Source organism: Cyprinus carpio, chromosome B13 (genome assembly GCF_018340385.1).
Source record: "Cyprinus carpio isolate SPL01 chromosome B13, ASM1834038v1, whole genome shotgun sequence".
In the NCBI taxonomy this organism is placed as follows: Eukaryota; Metazoa; Chordata; class Actinopteri; order Cypriniformes; family Cyprinidae; genus Cyprinus; species Cyprinus carpio.
In genome coordinates, this window is record NC_056609.1 from 18663390 (window position 1) to 18683150 (window position 19761).

A 19761-nucleotide genomic window follows, 5' to 3' on the forward strand; every position below is an offset into this window, starting at 1 on the left:
TATTAGAATAACTCTTTATTTATGAAAATGTACATTAATAGTGGAAGGTCTCTTGGTCAAGACACTTCTAAAAACTAACAAACAATATAAACTAGCAGAAAAATGTGTAGTTATTAAGGCACTGGGAATTCGCACTGATGAAAATTCTACACAATGGTCATTATAGTGCATGATGGGTAGTATGTAATTTGTAATGATTTTGATAAATTTAGCTCAGGGGAGTGGCTAGAGGTGGGCAATGCCCATCCGAGAAAAACTTGAACTACTCATAGAAATATAAGATTAGTAATTCAAATACACCTCCTGTATGCTCATACATGTTGTTATAGCATGCAGATTTTCAAGCCTGGTTGAACCATACCACCAAAAGCATGTCACCATCTACAAACAAACTCTAAAAATATTTCCAAGACTGAACATTGAACAACGACGCCCCATCCTAGTAAATTTTGGAAAGTTACCTTAACCTTTACACTGGCAGGACTGCTAAGCGTTTCAGTGTGGTACCAGCCTTGACTGTGGCTGGAGTATTGAGTATGATACAGTTTTCTGTCTCTCAGGATTGGCAAGAGGACATATTCACATCTGTAAACGGTAAACAGCAATAATTAGAGACAATTACTAGTGCATTTATTAAAGACAGTGATTACTGCATTCCAAATTCATCAAAAAGTGTTATAGATTCAGATTACAGTGTTCCAGATTGAGTGAGTAAACATCAAAATCCTTTAAAGCCAAGACAATTCACTCAAGAAAACTAGACCTTTTTTCTCAGGCCTGGGTTTGACTAGATCTCGAGCAACTTGGACTAGATCTTGAAGGGTGGCCCTGAAAAAAAAACAAAAAAAACACTGAGTAGAGTGGCAATGTTGTTCCAGTGTTGTCTTAGTTAAAATAAAAAATAACAATTTGGTGAAAACAAACTTAATTTTTTAATTTTTTTTTTAAGTTATAAAATGTTGCCATGTTAACTAAATGAAAAAAGTTTAGGTTGAAGTGCTAAAATGGAAGTAAAAATAAATTATATAAAAATATTAAATAAATGAATACAAAAGTACATAGCAAAATCACTAAAACTAAAATAAAAAGTAAAAAACTAAAATTTTATTCAATACTAATGTTAATAAATTATAATATTAATATTAAAATACGGTCCCCTTTATATTAGGTGGCCTTAACTACGCACAAAAGTACAATGTGCAATGTTATTGTGTACATATTGTATTACAAAAGCCTTTTGCTGCTACTGAGGTGGATACGGGCAAGTTAAGGACAGGTTTGGTGCTATGGGTAGGTTTAAGAATAAGGGAACAGTGTAATAATAAGTGTAATACTTAATGGTATATTCTCTATCTATATATATATATATATATATATATATATATATATATGTCTATATATACAGCATAATATATATATATATCATATATATATATATATATATATATACATACAGCAGTCATTCATAAAAAGCCTGGACAGTTTCTAGTACACAATAAATGCATTGTATCAAATTATTTACTTAAATATAATACACAATGGTTAAGGCAACAAAATATAAAGTGGGACCTAAAATATTCATTCATAAAAAGCCTGGACAGTTTCTAGTCATGCAACCTCTTGGAAGACCAAAACCTCCTTGAAATTCAAACAAGAACAATTTTTCACATATATAAACATTCAGTTCAGATATTTCTCTCTGTTACATATACTTAAGCTAACTGACATGATTCAGTTGAATTTACATTTTTAAAGTCATACTGATTCAGGTTGCTCGCCCCAGGATGGCATCCTAGTAATGCCACTATCAAAGGTAGCTGACCTTAGTTTTCTCAGTGTTATCCTAGCAGACAGTGTCACGAGGTGTGTGTGGGTTTTGTTGATTTAATTGATAGCTCAGTGGTACACACAGTAGATGAAATGTCAGAGCTGAGAGGGGCAGCACTGCCCCGGGGTCTCCACAGACTCCCCTCTCCCTCAGATAGGAACACAAATTGGATATGAGGTTTGATCGCCAAGTCCAAATGTTACGTTCTCATTTTTTACACATGGACAGAAATGGGAGGGGGGGGGGCATTCTGTGTGACCGTAAATGACATATGTTTGTCACCTTTAAATGAAATGACCTATTTTGTGGAAACAGCTATAAGCCTACTTGTGCTCTTTCAGGAGAGGAGGACCGCAATATGTCGTAAAAGATTGGCTTTCTTTTCTGTCCCGGCAAAACACAGAAACACCCTCAGGGTATGTCATTTCCATCTCCAGGAAGGTTAACATAAAGCTTGAACTCAAAAGAGTTACCCAAGCAAAAGTAATGCAACTATAAATTAAAAAAAATAATAATAATAAAAAAAATCTAAACTAAACAACAAAAGCCTCTTTGTGCACCAATAACAATAGCGGGCTCTCGCTAAATGGACGACAAGTTTGCCGTCCTCCAGCCCTTATTAAGCTCTGGAAGTCGTACAACGACTGCTCACACGCTGCCCATATTAGCGAGTTAACTACTGTATGGTTTGCCTCCCTGCTGGTTCTTGAGTGGCGAGCGCTGATGAGCTCTTTGTCGCCTGTGCCTTTCTAAAGAGGAGAGGCAGCCGCTTCTGTCGAGTTGACTAGGTGCCAGGCCTTCCAGTTTGGCCCGATCCCTCAAGCATGAGCCTCACATATTCAAGCTGTTTTTCAACCAGCCTGTCAGCTAATGGGATTTGGGAGAGGTACATTAAGCCTGTATGAATCTGTGAGGGAGAGCAGAACTCTGGATGCTCATATTGCTGTGCCATATTAAAGGGCTGGAAAAGTGCTTTCCTGCTCCGTGTCTTCCTGTTAAATGTCAGGCCACATATGCTAGGAGAGAAGCAGCAATGGCTCTGATATGTTGAGCTTATGCTGCATTAAACCCACAGAAACCTTGATTTGTCCAATCGTCCCCGGGGGTGACAATTTGTTCACCATGTTAGATCTAGTGTCTATGCACCAACCTAATGTGGGGAGGTCACTGGAGATGATATGTTGAAATGGTGACTACTGACACAGTCACCCCTGATGCAAATTTCCAAATATTGAGGAATGTATAGTTTCAATGCAGATGGTTAATCTATGCATTAAACTAAAATGCTTTGTTTGTATTTGAGTTTATTGTCATATCATTTTGAAAGGCTATTTTAAGGCAGATACAGATAATAAACAAACATTCAATAAAATTCAGCTCATAAAAAATTAAATGAATAAAACTAAAATACAAAAATAATACAAAATGAAATAAAAATAAAATACAATAAAATATATGAAATAGAGTAAACAATTTACAAAATTGAATAAAACAATAAAGCAAAAAATAAATACATAAAATGGAAGAAAATAAATAAAAAACTATAAAATAGAATAAAATTATTTATAAAATAGAATAAAATACTAAACAAACAATAAAAAACAAAAATAAAATACAATAAAAAATAAATAAAAATATAATAAACAATTTATAAAATGGAGTAAAACAATAAAGCAAAAACAAAATAAAACAAAGCAAAAATACAACAAAAAAGTAAAAACAAAAACAAAAAAATACAATAAAGCAATTTATGAAATATAATAAAACAACAAACAAAACAAACAAAAAATACAATAAAGCGATTTATAAAATATAATAAACAACAAACAAAAACAAAAAATACAATACAATACAAAATACAATAAATAATTTACAAAATGGAATAAATTAATAAAGCAAAAAATACAATTCAGAAAACAATAAAATACAATAAAGCGATTTATAAAATAGAATAAAACAATCAATCAAACAAACAAACAGACAAACAAGTGGCAATCATTCATTTACTCACTCATGTTGTTTCAAACCTACAGGTATGGACTGTATACCGTCACTTATATGACATTACCCATTCACTTTCAATATAAAGACACGGACAGCCAGGATATTCTACAAAAAAATCCTCTTTGGCGTTCCATGAAAAAATACCACCACAAGTTTAGAATAGCATGCATTATTGCTTTAAGTGCTCAGTTCACATACAGTTCTGTCACGGTGTTAGGCGAAAGCCAAGGATATTTATTAATGAACACAATAAAGTAAAGTGCCAAGCAGTGATTTGCTGAAGGATTGTCTGGACAGCAGTGTGAGTGGCATAATGAAGGCCATTTCTCCAGCTGGGTATAAAATAAGAAATATACATCACCCATATTCCACCCAGCAGCACGGCACTGGAAAGGCACCCACTCAATGCTGCAAATGCAAAGATGGCAGAAGGGTGATAAATTTCAGCAATGCCTTGAGTACTATAGACTAATCCGTGTGAGCAATCACGGGAATAATTGATAAACCAGATAAGATTTAATGTTCCCGGCCGTCACCGTGGGACCCGGAACCTCTGACACTTTGACGTGTACGGTGTGTGCGCGTGGGGATGAAGTGCGTGCGTGACTGATGGATCTGTGTTTGGGCGAATGACAGCGGCAGTGCTAAAGCGAGCTGTTTAATTAACCCTACGGCGAGCGGCTTGTCACAAACGCCCATTTCTTCCTGACTGAGACCTCAGCAGATCTAAGTGAAAGTCAGGGATGAAGAGGAGGAGGGGAAAATAGTAATAATGTGGATCCACAGCGCAAGATTGCTTTTTTTATTCTATTTTATGGGTCAGTGATCTGCATTCATTACAGGGACGTGAAGACATTCGGTCGTAAGACTAATGCTTCCTTCCTTCCTGTGGACCCAGAGTCGTTTGCAGATTAATATGTGACGTCTTAATCAAGGTATATTTTAAATTGTAAATAAACTGGAGGATTTACATTTAGTGAAAATAATGCACTCATCGGTTCCTATTATAATCAGTTAAAACCATGATTGTTCCTTCAGCTGTGATCTACTCCTCTCCTGGCATTTCAATAAAGATGACACTTAGTCAGGCACATGGACACTTAGTAGAGCACCAGCAAAAGCGTTTGTGATTTTAGCGCAGGACATGAAGGGGTAGATTAGCTCTGGGAAAGTTCCAAGCAGCAAACCTTAAATCAATGTCTTGAGTTTTTAACCCCCATTCATCCTTGCATTATTGATGGGCCATATAACCCTCCCTCCTCCTCTTGTCCTCCATAGGGCTAATGCATTCTCCAGCCTGGAATTCTATCAGAGCGGTCTGCTTCGTCAGTTAAATCAATAGGCAGCGTACGGCGGCGGGTCAGCAGTCACGTTCTGCACTGCATCTTCAGGCAGCAGGCTGATGGTTTGAGTGGAGGAAATTTGCTTAAAGCCCGCACCAATTAACTTCAGGATGATGAATGCTAGGGGTGGGCAGGGAAGGGCCGAGGGGTTCTGCCTCTTTTTTGTGCGAGAGTGTGAGAGTCTCAGCTGCTTTGCTGAAGAATGGGGAGAAGAAGAGGGAGGGGCCACTATCAAACAGATAAAACCAGGCGCTTTGGGTCTGGGTCAGCCCACCCCCTAATGCTTATGTCAATCTGTGTAAGTGAGCCAACATTGGAGCTGTCAGGACATAATCAGTCAAAGCTGGATTTGTAAAAGGCGCTGGGGAGACGCACAAGGCTGGGCACAAGACATCTGCATGGGGAATTGCCCTAATCTGTGGAGAGGAGGCGGCGCAGGGGTCAGACTCTTTTGTTGAGGTTGACAGTCAGCCCTGTTGAAATGAAGTGAGCAGCGTGTGTCTTCTCATCACAGAGTTCATAAAGAGAGCGCAGATCTGCTGGAGGAGGGATGCCAAACAATAGTGAGAAATCAGCACCAGGTTTTCACAATATGGAGACTATTGATCAAGCCCTTCAAAAGAAGAAACACTTCATAAACACTTCATTTCCAGCTATCTTCACAGGAACAAAAACACTTAAATACTGAATTATTAAATACTAATCATTAGGAACTGAACTATTCCTGAACAATTAGAAATCCTTTAAGGAACCATTAAATCTGTGACTATACTATATTTAACACCAACATTAAAAATGTATATCAAATAAGAAATGGTTCTTTAGCAACAAATTAACAAATGACTTCTGAAGGATCATGTGATACCGAAGAATGGATGGGTGCTGAAAATTCAGCTTTGTGATCACAGGAATTAATTGCATATGCAAATATATTCAAACAGAAATTCAGTTATTTTAAATTGTAATAATATTTCACAATGTTACACATTTTTAATGTATTCTTTAGCAAATAAATGCAGCCTTGGTTAGCATATAAAAAAATAATTTACAGGCCTCAAATCTTTGATCGGTATATGGCTGTTTAAAACATTTAAAACAGATTTTGCATATAAATGTAAACAATATGTTTAATAATATTATATCTGTGATTAACAGATCCTAAGTACAACATAATAAAGTATTAATCTTTGGTTTGTTTCAGTCATTTTTTCTATTATTGCATTCAGACTTCAGGCTCTCAAATCAGTTAAAACAATTCTTTAGTGGATTCAAAAAAACAAAGTCAGGGTATTTTAGCGCAGAGCTGAGAGAAACTTCAACTGGAACTTAACGAAAAATCATTCGGCTTCAGATTTTTTTCTCTGAATAAGAGTCTGTCTTAGTTTTGTTATTCAACATCTACATCAAAAGTGCTGACCTCTAAAACATCGCAGAATATGTGTTGTATACAAAAACATCTATATATTCTTCTCCAAAAACAAAACAACAGCTAGACTACTTGGTTTCTGACCCCACAGATAATACATAATGAAAGGTCAAAGCACTTCCTGAGATGCAGACTTCGTAAGTGACAGCTCAAAGAGTTTTTGAGAAGCTGGAGTGGAGACAAGAACATTTAAAGTGTCACATGGCTGTGAGGAAGATGAACGTCATCATGGGGAGCAAAACAGCTGCTACACCTTTGAACACGTCAGGGACCAGGATTATCACCACAAATACCACATCTATTCACTATACTGAGCACAACCATAAAGGGAGATATGTTTATATGTTTATGACTGAACAGCTCACATCTTCAAAGGTGTGCTACAGCAATACAGAATGTAAATATTTCATATTAAATTACAGCCAGCAGACCAGAGAAGTCCAAAGCTTAGTCCTCATGCAGACTTTCCTCCACTAATTAGTTTTCTTGCTGAAATGCTCAAATAGCACCCACAGTTCTCACTGCTTCATTGAAATAAGAAGCCTTTCACATAAGGATATAAACATCTGTGCATCCAAATACAATCATTGGTAGCGTGTTTTGGTGACAGTTGTTGACACCCAAATTCCTGAGACATTTACACACAAAGTACTTCAGAAGCACAGCTGTTCAGCTTTCAGCAGAAAAAAATACCGTAAATGCACTATTCCTCAGGAGAGGTGTGTATAATTGTGATACTGCATTGATTACATCATGATGCTACGTCTAAAATTATGCATTAGGGTCTGTGCTTTTACATTAGACAATTTTTTAAAATGTCAAGAATATATCTTCAAATATAAGAACCAAAGCTGATTATTGTGTTGTCTTTTTAAACACCCTAATTCCAACATAAAACTATTGCTTTGCGTTGTTTAAAGGACCATAAATGTAGAAAAAGACGTGTAAAGAAAAGCCTAGGATGTTCAGAATTATCCTCATGCTTTAAAGGACTAAAAAGTCCCATGATGCTTCCTCCGTTTCCACACTGCAAGAGCTCCCGCTGTGACAACAGCCTGTGATATCTCATTTAAGATCATTTACATGGAGACATCGTTCACTCCCCCTTTAGACAAAGCTTATCCATCGTTATAAATCAGCTCAACGTCAGACAAAAAAAAAGCACAGGTCAGCAGTTTCTTCTCTTCAGTCTCTCTTCCCTTCAACAATCTGCCTTCAGCTCTTTAATATGTTTTTTCTATCTGCAAGGATAAGTATGCCCTCTATTTAACAAGCTTTGCAGCTACCTTCGGTATAGACTTTCTCATAAAATGAGAAAATTCATCTAATCAATCCCTTTTAGTATGTTATCTGTTTCTCCTGACAACTTAAGTCCCTATTGATTTGCCATTACTATGTTGGATAATCTCTTGTCAGGGGAACATTATAAAAATTAAGCCATTTTCAGTCTTCACATACCCTACAGACAGGGTCGATTCTCTTTATTTGTTTTATATATACTGAAAAAACACAGACACTGACCTGCTTAGTACAATTTGCCTAATAAATCACATTCTGCTGATGTACTGTACATACAGACTTAATATTGTGTTCCTCAACTGCTACAAAATGGGGTTAAAAACAAACAAAAAAAATACACTGTTTATATACACTCCAAGTTGCTTCAGCTAAAATAGTCCATCTCTTATATTGATACGTCATTTGTATAGGGGTCAAAGACGTTAAGATGTCCGCATTAAAAGAAATTTACAAAAGTGATTTTATGTCCATAGAAAGCACATTAACTGTAAGTAAAGTGTTTACTTTTAAGGTTTCAAATAAGTTTTTGGAGGATAAAAAGTCAAAATTTGGTTGAAATAAGGTTACTTTGTAATTCAGTGTAACAATATTTATGTTAAAATTCAAACATGCTTATTCTGACATATTAAAATATATAAAAGAATAAGGGAGCATATAAAATTTTATTGTGTTTTAAATGAGTAAAAAAATCTTACTGATGGGCAAAACCTAGGATAGTGGCAAATTTTAAAAATGTAAAATTACAACTAATTAGTATTTGGGGTGAAAGTTTTTATTCTTTTAATAGTAACAAATTGATTTTTGTTGTAAATATGCCTGACAAGACTGTTACACTGAATGACATTTTAGTGGGTCTCTTCTGTAAATCAGGGAAAAAAATTAATATTTATTTTTTGCTCAAAAAACAAAATTGCAATTAAATTAAACTAACCTTTTTAATTGGGGGGGGGGGCAACGACAATTTAAAGCAATATTAAACTTATTGTTTTTATGCTTAAACCCTTTTTTCGTCTTTGACCCATAGTCTAAAAAAAAGTTTTCAATCTTCACAATTCTTAGGGTTGTCACATTTACCAAATTCACTTAGAATATTTATTTACAATATTATGTTTACAACATAATTTAATATGCTGCTATGGATGTATATTTAGAGTTATACATCCAACATAAACAGAGAATAGGAAAAAAAAATTATTTGCTGTCAAATTAATACAAGTCATATATTTGTTTGCCTTGGCTTCAGTACAACACAACATCATTTATTTATTTTGTATAATATTATTAATAATATATTTTCACACTAGGGGTCTTTATACAAAATATATAGATACCTCGGTATTAGGAAGGGTATCATCATAGGGCCTAAAACATGAATATGCGTAGACATACAGGATGCAACAAATGTAATATATTTTCCTTGTAGTGTTACCAATTTTTCATCTGTGGTAGCGTATTAGTTTTTATGATACACACCTAAAATAATTGAAATAATTTAATTTAAAATTACATTGTAAAAATTTTAATTATTACAAATATTTAATCATGATAATATGTAAAGAGATGCATCTATTTACTGGCAGGAAACTTGTAGTGTACTTGAAGTGTGGTCAAGCCACATTATGCAATGTAGTTTCAAACATACACACACATACACACCTGCATTAATACAGTATGGAGCATGTGTTCCAACAGTTCCTCTCCTCTGTGTGGGTGCCTGGGGCTTCTTCTTCGGCCCCGAGGAGCCCCTTCATTAATCGGCCTCATTCTGGGGGAGGTACTTAATGCACACACACGACAATCGGCGGGGCTGTAATTGTGTTGTCAGGGGCCAAAAAACAAGCCTGCTCCTCCAAACAGACATCTGGCAAGGAGGCAGAGAAAGCCATGTTGTTAGGAGAGGGAGAGCGAGGCAAGACAAATAAAATTACTGCTTGGGTTGTGAGATCGGTGGGAGCCCAGCCTGCCTAATCTCACCAATGGGAGAGCACGCCTGTTGTAACCCAATTACAGGAGCATAAGCAATTTGTTAGACACTTCACATAATGTAACAATTTCCCAATAAACTCTGACTTGTAATAACATTGCTGAATGAGTGCATAAATTCTAAAGGAACGAAGGAGGGTTGGATGCAGCAGCTGCGGGCAGAGAGTTAGCAGCATCAGCAAGATCTCTCACATTTACACTCCGACCTGCTTCCAGTCTTCGTGCTGTTCAGGTAGGATAAGGATAACAGGATTGGGGATCCACATCCTCAGCTTTTCAGCTGCAAGCTCACAGTAAAAAACAAGGTCTCTGAGGAGTTGTGTATTCACACCGGATCAGCCAATCATGTGCCATTCCAAATAGTACTGCAGAGAACCTAATGCAGTAGAAAACTGTACTGATTAGGGAAAATGTGTAAAGAAAGTAAACATTACCAATCAGACATTACACACAACCTACATGAAGACTGGCCAAGTGGCCAAATATGATGAAAAGGAGTTGAGGGACAAAATTGTTTTAATTGAGCTCAATTGACCTCAAGAGTGATTCCCTGACAGTTGTGCATGGTTAAAGTGAACAAAATACAATGGCATTTATGACAATGGGGTTATAAAACAATTAGGGTTTTACTTACTACAATATTGTTAAATATTACAGTTAGCTGTGACTAAATATAGGGCAAAATATGACAAATAATGGGATAAATACTAATTAAAAAATAAAAATAATAATTTTAATATAAACAGACATTATATACATTAGAAATTTATAGTACACACATTTACTGTTCAAAAGTTTCAGGATGTTTTTGAAAGAAGTGTCTTATGCTCACAAAGACTGTATATTTGATCAATAATAATGCATCCTTGGTAAATAAGTGTTTATATATATATATATATATATATATATAATTACTGACCCCAAACATTTGAACAGTAGTGTGTATGTATTCACACAGGTATACAATATAATTACATATTACTTAAATCTTCCAATATTTGCAACACAAGGTCATAAAGAACACATTAACTGATAAAAAAAAAATAACTTCAGTATACCACAGTCATTTTGAATACAAGTAAAATGTAGTTGGAGAACTCCAACATTTTTGTGACCAGAATTTGACTCTCCACTCCCACTTTGCTTCCTGCCTGCTTTCTATACTGTGCTAAATAAATAAAGGTAAAAACTTTTTTTTTTTTTATTTTTTTTTTTTATTAAAGTGATTTGATGTTGCTCTTATGGAAATATTCCCTGCTTAGTCTGTAGGGAGCAGTGCAGGATTCATGTAAATCAAAACTGCAACTGACAAGCTACAAAGACATACATTGTCTAACCTCAGTGTCATTCTGCTTATGTCTTCATACTGTCCAAGAAAAATGTGAATAATCACTCAATCACCAACAAAAGGAACAGTATTTAAAACAACCATCCATAATCTTTATTTTACACCATACCATAATCACTTTAAGTGCAACAGTATTCACAAATTAATTTGCTCAAAAATCTACAGCTTTTGCCAAGTCATCATGTTATACTTTTGTCAGGACCACTTCCGTCAAAGATTACTGACAATTAGCATACAGTTTGGATTGGCAGTATGGTTCTGTTCTGGGCAAGAACTCCCTGCACATCCACGCAGCCTAGCATGGATAAGAGCAGGGAGATTAGCAATAACCCCCCAGGGTAAACAGGACAGAAGCAACATAAATATAATGACGATATTAAAAAGTTCAATAATTGAATGTAACATTTTAGAAATTAAGTCTGATTCAAGGAGAATCAAAAGGCCGAATCCTGACTGTTGAGAGGAGGAGTTGGGGATGGAGGAGGGTAATTAGCTATTGAGCATCGCGAAAGCTGGTGATGATATTGAAGAACCTTCCGACCTTATATATATGGGTGCTGTGATAGGCAGGGGCGTAAATTTCGTCTAGGTAGGGTGGGACAATAAGTAGGGGTGCACGATAAATATCGGCCGATAATTAATAAGCATCTCATCAGTAATGAAAAGGCATTATTGTGTGTGTGGGGTGTTATCCACTGAGAATTAATTGTAGAGTTTATATATATATATATATATATATATATATATATATATATATAAACTTAAATTAACTTAAACTCAAAAATATGATGCAAGTTAACATCTTTTTTATAGAGTTGTTTTTGTTTTTTGTTTTTTTTATTAAGATTTTTATGACCAAACATAAGACTTATTAGGGCCTCCTTGAAAGTTTACTGAGGACCACTAATGGTCCCCGGCCCCCTGGCTGAGAACCACTGTACTAGAATGAAGGCAGAGTTTGGTAAAAATAATATCTCTTCCGTAACAGGTTACTATTTAACAACCTAAGTAACATCAGTGTAAAAGAAAACAACCGTTTTCTTCTAAATGTAATCATTCAAAATAAAAACAAGTTCAAAAAATTAACAAACCAAGGACATTTTGATTTCCAATTTGATTTTACATGGCATCTGTGAACATTGATGTTTAATAAATTCACCCCCGAACTTGATATATTTTCTCCCATTAAAATTACAGTCTATCGTCTGACACCATTAGCTAAAAGCCCATGGTTCTGTGGGTGACATATGTACTGGCTGCAGCTCAACACAGTTTGGCACAAAGTAAGAGAGAAAGCAGGGTGGAGAGAGAGGCCATTCCCCTGTGAGTGAAAGCAAGCAGTCAAGGTCGGAGGAGATCAGGATGGGGTTAATGAAATGATGACAGCAGGGGTGAGGGGGAAAACTCCAGTGGTAATTTACAAGCCTCTCCCCTGTAGGGCTGAAGGTTACACTGGGCCCCGGTGTCGGGGGAAAAAGAAGCAAGAGAATGGGACAATGCGATGGATCTACACCATACTTCAAACCCCACGGGCTGACACACACTCACACACACACACACACACACACACACACACACACACACACACACATATACATGCATGCCCATAAACTAATCAATCAAACAACTCAAATTAATGTAAGATACTCAGAAAAGAAACTTTTACTGTAACTATGATCAGAGACAATCCTTTATGATGAATAATGGTGTTCATAAATTAGAGACGGGCTTCACTTTATGGCATCACTTTAAAGCCTAACAGAAAAATCTGAAAAACTGCCTAATTTTTTGAAAATGAAGAGTTTATGAATCTTTACACAAAATATATAAAAAAAAAAAAATGGGCAAATGTGTTTTTGTTGTGTATCATATTTGATACCTCAGGCTTTTATGGCTCATATACTATGACAATTTTAAGCTCAAACTCTAGGCAGAAAAAAAAACACCTCAGCTTTATTCATATGCCCAAACTGAGCAAAAATATACACAATGGTCAGAAAGTGAATAAATTCACTCTTGATAATAAATAAATGAGATCTTGAGAACAGTATATCAGACTACTTTCATAAAATGCATATTTTTTATCAATCAGTATTATGGTACAATGATCGCTGTATATATTCAGGAATATTTCTTAGATTATATTTAAATGATTAGTTTTATGATCAAAGCTCTGTAGTTTAAAGTGTGGGGAGGAATGCAACACAATGATTGAGAGATGTACAAATATGATTTTTTAAAACAAAACAAAAAATGACATACAGATAATCAAGAAAACCACTTCAGTCCAGTCAGAGTTCATCTTGAAATAATATAGTAATATAAAAGATAATTTTGTTTACTTTAGTAAAGATTAAGTAAAGATTTTACAGCAAAAAGACACTTGACCGGACCAGAAGTGGGATGTTTTTAGAATTATTGTTAAATGGCATTTTACTTGCTAAAAATTGAGGATTAATTCATGTTGAGGATTAAGTAAACGACAGGTTTTTCTGAAAAGATTTAATCATGTTGATCATTTAGAGGCCTCAGAAATGTTTGCATCAAATATGATACAGTAGGCTTTATAAAAGCTGTCTCGGGAATTCACCAATTTTTTATTTCTCCAAATTTGACACAAAATTACACCATACTTGGTCCAATTTGGAGAGGATACGGAAGCTCTCCGCTCGCACTGCTAATCGTATTGCGTTGCGACACAAGTAAAAGCCTGGATGTAAGTGATTGCTGTAATTAGAGCGCTTTAAATTACAGCCCTAATTCCAGACGATGTCCCCCACCATTCATATGCTGCTGACCACGCTAGAAATTCCTCCCTGATGGGACTCCTGGCTCTGTCATAAAACTATCTGAGGTGTAATCTTCAACTGATTTACCTGCCGTTTCCTCACCATCGCCCAATAAAAAGGGCGAGACCGCCGAGGTTTCGTGGGGCTAGTTTGTGATTAGGGATGCATAATCGTATCCTGCTTTGATCATTTCCATGCCTTATAACTTCTTGCATATGTAATGCGAGGGACTCGGGAGACAGACAGAGTGCAGTGTAAGCAGGGAGGATTTGGGAGCAGCGCCTGGCTGCAGTCTTAATCTGGCTCTGGAGACGAAGCATTTATGATGTACATCATTGGCTGAACTGGAGGAAGGACTAATTATAGTCATCCCACATGACACATCCTGAGGTATTGACCATTTGTTCTTTTTGGTTAGATGGGGTACTAAGCACCCGAAGAGCAGCTCTCAACTGTCCGAGGAAAGCTGATGAGTGTGTTAAAAACAACAAGAACTCTTATGAGAGACGAGCGGATGAAGTTGCTGACTACGGCAAAGTCCACAAATTAAACCTCAGGTTTTTTTCCTCATTTGTTTCCAGGGTAATAGTTTTCAACCTGGCTAGAGCATGATGTTGTTTTCCGCTCTGCCATTTGGATCGGCAATTCGCTACTGTTCTTGTTCACGGAAAGTTCAAGGCATTATTCACGAAGTAAAACTGTGACACTGACATTAAAGTATAAATGAATGTGTACTCTCTTCCACCACTCTCTGAGGTGGAGATAATGAGATGCTATATCACCATGATGGAGGGAGTGGAAATCTGATTAAGATGTGTTTGCATCCAACGTCTCAACTAACTGCAAAACTCATAAAACGCATTTGCTGTCTCCCCCATAACTAATGGCTGGTTTTCACAGCTTTGACAGCGAGCCGTGTGTGTTATTTTGTCCGGGTATTATAATAATAATGAGAGCAAATTACAACAATCAATTTCCATGGGTGGTTCTTGATTGGGGATGATGGGCAATATGGCACTGGGTAATCCATCTTCCTGGCCCTGTCTCATTAATGGCTGCGTCGCCGCGACAACAGCCAATGGCAGTGCGGCTCTATGGAACACATGGGGGCACCATTCTGTGAGCCTATGTTCAATTAGCAGTGGCGGCGATAAACAGAGTGATGTATGCAGGCTCGCAGATGTGGCAGCTTGAGTTTAGAGCCTTTTAAAGCCCCTGTATGTATCCTCTGTGCCTCGACACATTCGCATGAGCCTGTGTGATGCCCTCGCTGAATGTGTGCTAAACAGCACGCAGCCAACAGAGCTTCTCACACATGGTCTTCAACAGTGATAAAGTCTGCTTTAAATTAAATAATTAAAAATCCCAAAAAGGTTACTTTTTAGTATTGGGCAATGATTAATCGCAATTAATCGCATCCAAAATAAAACTTTTTGTTTATATAATGTGTGTCTGTGTACATTTGTTATGTATATATAAAGACACACACATACAGTACATATTTTGAAAATATTTACATGTATATATTTATAGAATTTATATTATATATAAATATATTTATTTAATATATAAACTTAACACCTTGTTCTTAAATATATATACATACAGTCATGGCCAAAAGTTTTGGCAGTGACATAAATTGTGTTTTGCTAAATTTGCTGCTTCAGTATCTGTAGATTATTTTTCCACGTTTCTGTGGTATACTGAAAAACAATGAGAAGTAAATCATAAATTTTAAAGGCTTTTATTGGAAAAAAAATATATAATGAGTCAATATTTACAGTGTTGACCCATGTTCTTCATGACCTCTGCAACTTGCTCTGGCATGCTGGATATTAGCTTCTGGGACGAATCGAAAAACTGATGGCGATCCATTCTTGCCTTATTAGTTCTTGGAGTTGATCACAATTTGTGTGCTTCCGCTTGTCCACTCGCCTTTTAGGGACTGACCACAGGTTCTCTATGGGATTGAGATCCAGGGAGTTGCCTGGCCACGGATCCAAAATTTCAATGTAATGATCTTCGAGCCACTTCTTTATCACTCTTGCTTTGTGACATGGTGCTCTATCATGTTGTAAAATGCACAAATCATCACCAAATTGCTCATGGATCACTGGAAGAAGTCGCTCTTGCAGGACGTTTTGATACCATTCTTTATTCATGGCAGTGTTTTTGGGCAGAATTATGAGATCCCACTCCCTTGGTTGAAAAGCAACCCCACACAAGGGAGGTGTATAGGATGCTTCCCTGTTAGCACAACACAGGTTGCGTTCACCTTTTCTCTGAAGAATCGATTTTCCAGATGTCCCAAACAGTCAGAAGGGAGCTTCATCACAGAAAATAACTTTGCACCAGTCCAAGGATTGGATCTGCTGTCCAATCCTTGTACTTCCTGCAGAATTTCAGTCTGTCCTTGACATTTTTCTGGGAGAGAAGTGGCTTCTTTGCTGCACTTCTTGACACCAGGCCATTGTCCAAAATTCCAAAAGTTTCTTTGGAGGTAACCATTGCTAACAAGAACACAATGATTGGAAGTGCTTCTTCCCTCACTTTATAGCAATCAGTCTTCTCTTACAATCTAATTAGTATGATAGTGATTAACCTGACTAGTTTTCATTCATACTTTCACATGTGCTGCTGATATGATTAGTCAATTAATGTTAGCTGGTCATTTTGTGGCAGGATCAAAAACAGTGAAATTAGTTTTTTTGTGAAAAGTTAATTTTTTGGCCAAGGATGCTTTCAGTAATTATTTAAAATGCATCTGATCACTCTACACAATAATCTAGAAACAATGTGAATGAACACCACAACAGCTGAAGCAGCAAACTTTGCAAAACATAAAATGTATGTCACTGCCTGGATTTAACTAAGCAAATAGTTAAGATCTTCCCATTGGATAATTACTGCATGGATGATTATGTTATGTGCCCAAAGAATGAGGTCAGCTGACTACCTGAATATACTGACTGATCAGGTTATTCCATCAATTATTTTTTTCTTCCCTGATGGTACGGGCATATTCCAAGATGACAATGCCAGGATTCATCGGGCTCAAATTGTGAAAGAGTGGTTCAGTGAGCATGCAACATCCTTTTTCACACATGGATTGGCCACCACAGAGTCAGACCTTTACCCCAATGAGAATTTTTGAGATGTGCTGGAGAAGACTTTGCACAGTGGTCTAACTCTCCAATCATCAATACAAGATCCTGGCGAGAAATTAATGCAACTTTGGACAGGAATAAATGTTGTGACATTGCAGAAGCTTATCGAAATGATGCCACGGCAAATGCATGCCATAATCAAAGTTAAAGGCAGTCCAACAAAATATTAGAGTGTGTGTGTTTTTTTTGGACGGGCATTATAGATAGATAGATAGATAGATAGATAGATAGATAGATAGATAGATAGATAGATAGATAGATAGATAGATAGATAGATAGATAGATAGATACACAAACAATAAATATACACTATTTAATTGTTGACAAGCAACTAATTTCCTACACAGCTGTCTATCTATCTATCTATCCACATATACATAGTATATCTATCCATCTATCGTCTATCTATGCATCCATCTATAGTAAATCTATTATCTATCTATAGTATATTTATCCATTTATCTATCCATGGTCCATCTATCCATAGTACATCCATCCATCCATTCATCTATCTATCTCATATATATAGCTCAAGTGCTTATTTTCTAATCAATAAATACAGTTGAGTGAATGAGGTGTGATTTTTAACAGCGACTGGCTATAAAGAAAGACTCTAAGAGAAAGAGGACATCGCCATTGATCTGGAGAAATCTAACCTGCTGTCAGCTTGTGAGTAGCTGTCCCTGATTACATTCATCAGAGAATCAGCCATAGAGGGAAAGGATATTAGGTTTCAGGGGCAGCCATCAATCTAAGTCATTCTTAACCTGATCAAGTACACAACACTCTCCAACCCAACATTAGACGAACACACCAACAGCAATCAACTAGAGCAGCTCAATCTATACTCCAGGGTCACATGGGTGAGGAGTGAAGGAGAGAGAATGATGAGAATGCAAACAGCAAGTTTCTATACATTTATAGACTCCATGTGCAATAATAAAACCAGGTTTGAATCCATGTGGAAATAGAGAACAAAAGATTTCTTTCTGATTTGATTTTATAAGTATTGACTATGTAAGATAAGGTGAATTAATATTTCATACCAAATGTCATATCTTCATATTTGGGTTGCCCCTAAGACACATGCCCCTTTTAGTACTGATGTATTATTTTAAAACAAATTATTTTAATGAAGCAGCATGAGGTTGTTGACAAGTCTTATGACAGATCAGACGGCTCCTGTAGTCCCTGAGGGAAACACAGGCCAGTGAGGAAGATCTCTGGAACTTTCTTTGAGTTTCATGCATTAAAATGTGTCATCATCATCACCACACTTCAACTGACATTGATTATATCAGCTATAACTTGTGACTCAAACTGTAACATTCATTTTCAAACTCATAAACGTGGTTTTGCTACACAGAAGTAAAAATGAACAAAACCAGTGATTCCTCATAGACAACCAACTTGTTGGTTGCAATTAGTGATGGGAAGTTCGGATCATTTTACCGACGCGGACGTTTGAGTCTCGTTCAGCAAAATGAACGAATCTTTTTTCGAGTCATTTCGTTCATTTCGTTCATTTTAGCAAAATGTAATTAAAATGTTACGTGTTACTTCCCCAACACATCTACTACTTACGCAAACATTGATCACACTACAAACAATACAAAAACTACAATGCAATAAGATACAGAAAAGATTAATTCATTCTTTACCTGTGTCTTCAGTCTATGATTAGCTCACCTCACCCCTTATCTGACAAGGCTTCGGGTTTGAGTCGTTCCTTAATCACGTGACACCCCCCACACGCTAAACCAATGCAGTATGAGCCGGAAAGAATGATTAGTTTGGATTAGTCGTTCCTTTATCACGTGATACCCCAATACACCAAAACCTCATGAGTCTTTGATTAGTTCGGGGGTTTGAGTCGTTCCTTTATCACGTGACACCCCCATACACTAAACCAATGCAGTATGAGCCGGAAAGAGAATTGATTAGTTCATCTCATGAGTCTTTCGGGTTTAAATCGTTCCTTTATCACGTGACAGACCCATTCGCTATTTCTGACATTTCTGTCACTATGTTTTTGTTACTGTTTCTTGAGGATCTGTGGTGACAATTTGAGACCAGAAATGCATCACGTAACTGTAAGAGTAATAATTATAATAAAAAATTATAATGATAATTACTATGCACCCATTTGTAAGGAAGGCTGTAAATTAACTAATTTCTCTAGCCCAATGTTGTCACGTCAACAACCCGAAAGACCAAAGAGATGAACTAATCAATTCTCTTTGCGGCTCACACAGAACAAGTTTAGCGCATGGGTCTGTCACGTGATAAAGGAACGACTCAAACCCGAAAGACTCATGAGATGAACTAATCAATTCTCTTTCCGGCTCGTACTGCATTGGTTTAGTGTATGGGGGTGTCACGTGATAAAGGAACGACTCAAACCCGAAAGACTCATGAGATGAACTAATCAATTCTCTTTCCGGCTCATACTGCATTGACTGAAACAGGTGAACTACTACAGAACCTATAGAATATTGCGCATGCGTGACTGAACGAATCACTCCCCGAGACGACTCGTTCTTCCCGAGTCACATTAAAGATTCGTTCAAAATG

General features: G+C 36.5%; 1 long non-coding RNA gene across 1 annotated transcript in view; it reads right to left on the reverse strand.

Moving 5' to 3' along the window:
- Positions 1–19761, reverse strand: part of LOC109074815 — a 70622-nt gene that overhangs the window by 50046 nt on the left and 815 nt on the right. Inside the window, exons 2-4 of the long non-coding RNA XR_006156280.1 lie at positions 9557–9761; positions 764–828; positions 462–585 (exon numbers count right to left, since the gene is read on the reverse strand). This is a non-coding gene — a long non-coding RNA (uncharacterized LOC109074815). The remainder of the gene's footprint in view (positions 1–461; positions 586–763; positions 829–9556; positions 9762–19761) is intronic.